Source organism: Spinacia oleracea, chromosome 2 (assembly GCF_020520425.1).
Source record: "Spinacia oleracea cultivar Varoflay chromosome 2, BTI_SOV_V1, whole genome shotgun sequence".
NCBI lineage: Eukaryota > Viridiplantae > Streptophyta > Magnoliopsida > Caryophyllales > Amaranthaceae > Spinacia > Spinacia oleracea.
The window spans coordinates 36,385,651-36,393,184 of NC_079488.1; the positions used below are offsets into that span (position 1 = coordinate 36,385,651).

At 33.8% G+C, this 7,534-nt stretch overlaps 1 long non-coding RNA gene across 1 annotated transcript; it reads right to left on the minus strand.

The window, feature by feature from the left end:
- Window positions 1–775: 775 nt before the first annotated feature.
- On the minus strand, window positions 776–4,921 carry LOC110776842 (uncharacterized). The gene is made up of 3 exons (XR_002530269.2): window positions 4,585–4,921; window positions 3,940–4,080; window positions 776–1,130 (listed from the first exon to the last, which is right to left on the minus strand). It is a non-coding gene; the product is annotated as an uncharacterized lncRNA (long non-coding RNA).
- Window positions 4,922–7,534: the final 2,613 nt, after the last annotated feature.

Below are 7,534 nucleotides of genomic sequence, written 5' to 3' on the forward strand. Positions count from 1 at the left end.
AATATTATTTTATCCAACAAACTCAGACCCCATATGTAAGATAAGGGGTCTCTTTTAGTTTTTTTAATATTTTTTATAATCAACAATTTAAGACCCAATATGTAAACAGTGATGGTAAGCTTTGGTTTGAAAAGAGTTTACTAATTTTAAAAACCGCATATTTAACATAAGGGGTTTCTTTGAATTTTTTAAATATTATTTTATCCAACAAACTCAGACCCCATATGTAAGATAAGGGGTCTGTTTGAGTTTTTTAATATTTTTTATAATCAACAAATTCAGACCCATATGTGAGATAAGGGGTCGCTTTGCAATCCGTGGACTATGGACCATGGTGCACATAGAGCATGGTGCACCATGTGTACCAAAAGAACACATGTGCATAAACAAAAGAACATGACACTATGACAAAAGAACATGCAATATAATGTTTTACTTTTTTGTTATAAAAAATCACAATTTATTAAAAATATAAAAAAATATATGTCGATGTTCTTTTAACTTAACCAGATATTCTTTTAATTATATACTAATGTCTTAAGGTGCACCATGCTCTATGTGCACCATGATCCACCTTCTAAATTGCGGTCTCTTTGAATATTTTACTAATTTTTTATTATTATACCGGAGAAAACCCTTTTTAGACATAACAGTTCTCTTTTCATTAATTTTTATTAAAAAAAATCAGCATAATCAAACCACTTTTTGGCATAAAACATATTTAACCAATTTGGTAATTCCAAAATAATTCTTAAAATTACCAAAAATAACAAAATAAAATAAGGGTTAGAAATCTATATTATTGTGATAAAGATTAAACAAATTGACAATAATAATTATTCGCAATGCGGACACAAACATATGTGTCTTAAAACGGAAAAAGTTGTTAATACTAACATCTTGTCCTTCAGTACCACATAAGTGCTCAAAACTGTCACGACTACTCAAGTGACCAACATTGGCACGAGCACCTGCACATACATCTGATAGTAGACAAGAGTACATTGTCCCTAAGTATCCCGGAAGTGATCAGCACCTGTCATGTCATGACTACTACAGTAAGACCAACACGGGCCCAAGCACCCGAGGGAATCCGTTTTCCAGTAGAAAATAGCACCTTTTCTGACAGCCTACAGTCAAAAGATGTAACAAGATGTAATAGAGGGTCAGCCAATGATCAATAGATACACAAACAAAACTCCTGTCAAGATGCAAGAGTGTGATTGGCCTAATTTTCACATAACTTGATGATACCACTACCAATTACGAAATCAATACAAAAACATTCATCTCATCTATATATATATATAAATTGACGAGAAGTATTTTCCAAAAGATCATAGATTTAAAAGTTGGAATTAGGCCTCATGACTATTTCAGATTACTTCGAAGTTGGAAATAAAGAGTCATTTCTATGTATGTTGCATTAGGCCAGTGATCGAAGAGAGAGTTGATATCCATAACTCATTTAGTCCCAGATTGTGATTGCCTAAATTGGATGCTAAGTTACAACCTTGTTTTAACTATATGAAATCTACTGGGAAATAGATTAAATCGAGTCATAACGCTCAAATGAGCTAGAGAAAAATAATGTGAATCAGTCCGAGTTGCATTTTCTTACAACTTTGTAAGTTGTAAGTTTGTAACCCCTTCAATAAAATGAAAATTGCACCTCTGAAGATGAAAACAGTGACAAAAATTGACAAGGTAGGGTAGTGACAGAAAAACAATGATCCTAGCAAATTTTGTGACTTTTTTTCCGGTTCAAATCCTCATAAAATGAATACCAATGCGTCAGAAGAGGAAACTCACTACAAAAACATCGGGTAAATGTTATGTTATAAATTACTTTGTTAAACGAGGGTATCCCTTATATGAGCATTCAAGTTACTGTGATGCCTATAAAATAGTTTCATAACAAACCCGACTACATAATACATGTCACTTTGAGTGAAAGTAAAATAATCGAAAAGGAGGATCGAAAAAAGAAAAATAATCTGCCAAGTAGAATCTAAACAATAAAAATAAATAAGGTTTTTGCACAAAATAAAGTAGGTTAATGTACTACTAAGTACTAACCATCATTAGCCAATTTTCCCCATTTTGATTAATGTGATAAGGTATCTTATACGTCTAATTTACTTTAAACTATCACATGCCATCGTGCATAGTACTAGGATGTGATTTTATATTAATCAATAGAATACACACATAAAGGAGAAATGGTAAGTTAAGAAATCCTCAAATTCAGACCTTGGTAATAAATAAATCTATGCTAGAACCACAAATCCTATCCCCAACAGTAGTAATCAAATTACTCAGAATTGCTGGAACTGTAATTTTCTAAAATTTTTAATAAAAATCAGTGTTTAGCAATGACTCTTGTGTTTAGAATCGCAATGAAACCTCAACAATGCCAAAAACGGCTGCATCAACTCTATCAGCCAACCAAACACCATCTCACCTTATCCTAACCTACCTTCACCACACTATAGTCTTCATTACTTAACCCATTCCTTCATTTCCTCTATTTTTGCTTTGCATAATCTCTCAATCTGACACCACTAAAGTATGTATACTATTATATTAAAAGCCTTGGTAAATTGTTACTTATACAACTTGTACGATTTGTATATGCTTCTGTTTTGTTTACCTAAATAATTAGCTTCATAATAACCTGTCAAGTTCTACAAAATCACTTGTTTTGTTATTGTATTGCGTATTTTTTGTGTTATTTCATAGTTGTCTTGCTTAATTCTTGTTTTCAGATTAAAAGGTTAGTTTAAAAGATGGCGTCAACGGCTGCATCAACTACGTTTCTTCATCAGCAGTACCGGCTACTGCAGCAATCTAGGCAGCAGGGCTCAGAGAAAAATAAAAAAAGGTGGTGTACATGAGTGGAGCTAAAGAGATTTGTGCTACATCAGATTACTACGTGCACGACACAACTACACCAGAATACAATACTTAGTTTTGACTATGCTAAATCTAAAAATTTGCAACAGACTAGGAAAGATAATACTCCGTAGGAAAACAACAACTAACAAGTAACAACAATTAAGAAGATAGTACTAGAATTAAGTTACATGAAGTTAATCAAATCCAATCCTTGTCAGCAAAGAATGGAGTGTTGTTCAGTCCAGAATTTTCAAAACGACATAATGAAGAGTTCTGAGGAAACTGTGATTGGGAAATTTTCTGGACAGAAACCCTGCTTTAATTTTCTTATTGCTTGAGTTTGATGAATTATAAGTTGAGTCATAGAATGAAGATTGATATCTGTTGAAAAATCAGATTGTGTAGGTATCACAAGCAAAAAAGTCTTCAACCTGCCGCATTTGAACCAACGACCTCAGGATAACCTGTGCATCATTTACAAACTACAGTCCTCTGCTCTACTAACTGAGCTAAGGTCGGTTCTTGCAATGTTACTAGAGAAAATCATTACTGTATATTGTAATGTTGCTTCACACATATTATATTAATATTACAGCGAAGTTCATCTTAGACTAGAGAAAAGGCATGCCAATGAAAGAAAGAATGTAAGGAAAAAGGCAACAGAAATCTGACTTGCCACATTCAAACCAGCGACCTAAGGATGATTATCTGCTCGAATAACTTCAGTCCTCCACTTTAATAGTTTAATGACTCTACCAACTTATCTAAGGTGGAAATTTGACTATTTGCAGTATGGTTGCGCAAAGTCATTATATCCAATTCATCAAACATATTCAATAATGTTTTGAGAAAGTAAATGTAAACAACATTAAAAGTTACTGCCAATAAATGAAAACAAAAGGCAAACTACAACAATCCAATATACTTAATATAAACCGGCAACAGGGGTTGCCTGTTTAGCTAACTATAGTTTATGCACTACCAATTGAGCTAAGGTTGGTTCTCGTCAAACTCTAACAAGACTTGCTAAAGTGAACATACCTTTTATCTGAAACAACAACCCCAATTGTCTCATCTACACAAGAATTCATCCACCTTCAGCTGCATCAGCAACTCCTCATATCATGCTTACAGTTAGCCCGCATTTCTCTACTTCACATTCGCATGGAATGTCTAAGAACCCTGTAAATAGATACGTACACATCAATAATTTCGTAGAAGGATGGGGAAATTTGAACTCTTGGTGCTTAAAGATATGTACACACCAAAGGCTTTACAGCTTAAACATATCAAGATGCCAACTAAATCAAGTTCTTATAATAATTATCATAAAAAAATTCCAACAAGAAACATGTATTATTGGTTTTATTGTAGCTAGTCCCTGAGTCCAATTCCATACAAAGTGGTCTACTGAGATCCCACCCAAGCACCCAGTTGAAAAGATTTGATAAGGTTCTATAAAACAAAACAAAATTTTCGACCTCCATCTTATAGCTAATCATCCCAGCCTGTATGAGCAACGATGATAATTTGATATTAACCTCTCTGAAATGTGATGCATCAATGGAAAAGGGCTCTAGTAAGATATATTAACCATCAAACCCCAATTAAAAGTTAGCCACATAAAATTGAAGCTCGAACACATAATTCAGTAAAAGGTAAGGCACATAAAAGAGGAAAATGTACTTTTCGCTTTGAGCAATAGCGCCATCGAAGAAGATAACAGAGGTGTCATAGAGGCCTTCAACCACATATTCTCTCGCCAATTTCAAATGGTTTTTATTCCCAACAACGTCGTCTCCACCATTTTAAATCTCTTTCGATTTTTTGATGTGTGAAACCCTAGATTTACCGACGAATTAGTCTTTCGATTTGAAAAAATTGGGGGTAAATCATGGGGGAGGAGAGAGATAAACGACGACAAGACTAAAATGGGATTGGAACGACAATCGGAGGAGTGTGGAATTACAAGATTTGTGAGGAAGAAAGAGACGGAGATGAAGGCCCTTTTTGGTTAGTAAAGGAAAGGAAGAAAAAGAAAGGAAGGGAAAAAAAAGGAAAAGAAAGGAAGGAAAATAGATTTTTCTGTGTTTGGTTTAAGGAAAAGAAATGAAGGTAAGAAAAAAGAAATATAAATGACAGCTTTTAATTTTTTCTTTCTTTCTAAATTCCTTCAATTTTGGGAGGAAAGGAAATTGAAAATTTTATAAAGGATCTTTCCTTTCAATTCCCTTCCTTTCCTTCCACTTCCCATTATAATTATTTGTATTAAATACAAAAAACCTTATTTTATCTTTCCTTCTTTTGTTTTCCTTCTAATTCCTCCCAACCAAATAAAGCCGAAGGGTGAAGAAGCTACTATGGTAGCTTGGTAGGAGAGACCGAGAGAGAATGAGATGGGAATGAAAACCGTAAAGTCATGAGATGAGACAGAGAGTTAGAGGCATTCAATTTTTTTTATTTCAAGTTAAAAATGATGGGGTGGCATAAGAGAGCCGTGAAGTAACTTAACGAGTTAACGGGTCTCCGCTTTGTTTTTCATGTGGCAAAACATGTGGGTCCAGTGCAAATTACTGAATACAGAGACCCGTGGGATAATACAAGGGGTCTCTTCTTATTTTCACGTGGAAAACTAGCGGGTCTCAGTATAAATTAGAAACCCCTGAATTTAGATAAGGGGTCTTATCTTTTTTTCTCCAAAGCAATTCGGTGGGTCCCTGTGTTGATAACATACCCGTTATTTTTAATGTGAGATCTCTTATATCAAAGAGACCCGTTAAATCAATCAAAGGGTCTTTTATTGAGGGTTTTTTTGCCCATTTTTATAGTAATGCATTTAGAATTATCAAAAACTTATTCAAGTAGAGACTCAAACAACAAAGATTAAGCTATCCTTAATCGCCATAACTCACACATGCAAATATCCAACGGAAATACATTTACTCAATTATCCAAATGATAAGCAAGGGAATCCACATTAAAAATCACCAAGATTCTTCTTTTTGGACGAACAAGTCCTTTTTAGTGCTTTTATTCAATCGTTTGAGACTAGTTTTTTCTAAACATTTTTCGATTTTGTTTTTTTTTTTATTATTTAACAAAAAATGAAAGAAAAGATAAATAAAAAGAAATAACTAAAGAAAATATTTTTGGATTTTGAATTTTATTAAAGAAAATAAAATAGAAACGAAAAGAATGAAGGCTCCCCGGAGCTAGCGAAAAGCTATCCCCCCAAGCTAGAATTAAGCATTGTTCTCAATGCTTGAAACAAAGACTCAAGGAAAGGAAGGGGGGGAAAGAAAACACGCATTTAACCAATAAACATAGTTCCACAAATCACAACACATTAGAGAAAGAGAAACGGAGGCAACCAAATCAACATTTTCAACCATCCAACCTCATGACTCAACAAGTCATATGCCCAATCAACCCATGGAGTAATGAAAAGAGGGAGAGGAATGACACTACCGGATAGTGGGTGGGTGTATTTCCCACAAATGACCCAATTTCTCCATTTGTAGTCAATTTTCTCACTAGTGGAAAAAATACCTGTTGCAGCCCCCTTGTTGAGGGGGGCATTTAAAAGCACGCCTCAACAACCACTAAGTCAACGCGGGTCAAAGATTTTAATGAGATATCGAGGCGGGCTTCTAATTGTTCGCTTCAACATAGTCTATTAGAGCGGGCTTTGGTGTTGTTCGCTTCAACCAAACCAAGCCTATTGGGCCGAACTCTAATTGTTCGCTTCAATAGACCCCCCGCCCAACTTAAATCAGCTCACCTGTTTGATTAGGGTTTTTATATCTCATTCCTTCTCTCTCCTTATTTCCTTAGCCGTTTTTTCTCTCTCTCTCCTTATTTCCTTAGATCTGATCTTTTCTCTTCTTCATTTTTTTTTTGCGATTTCATTTTACTTATCCTCTCACATTTGCATTTAATTCCTCTCGTTCATCTTCTTAATCTCTTTCCCCTAAAAAAAACCTTCTTAATCTATCAAGATGAATAATGTTTATGTGTTTTTTGAAACTCCGACGAAGAGTCAGATGTTAACGGCGATGGACGAGATCGTGTAGGTGGCGCCGGTGAAATTTAAACGAGTCAATATTTCAATATGAGATGGAGACGGCGGAACTAACGAGGGGATGGCGGTGCAGAAGGCGAAACGAACGAGGAGAATGTTTTAAACGGCAAGTTTCCTCATAATTTTCATTTTTTTTGTTTTATTTTGGATAACCTGTTGAATTTTTTAGTTGTTATTCTGAATTCATTGGAAATATCTCTTGATTTTTTTAAAAAACACTTTAGGTTCTTTGATTTTCTTATTTTATGGAAATTATCGGTAATTTATTTAATTTTTCTTAATTTTATGTTTTCATTGGATTTTAGATCTAGATCGATAATAAAACTCTAAACGGCCGATTTTGTTGGAATTACGATCCATTATATTGGATTCATCGATCACTTTTATTTTCCGCTTTAAAATTTTTTAAAAAAAATTAATTTTACCAGTTTTTCTAAGAACTATAATTTATATATATATATTAATTTTACCAGTTTTTTTTTCTAAGAACTTCAAATAATATGTAAAATGCATACAATCTGAAAGATATATTTAATTTTTTAATGTTTAGAATAA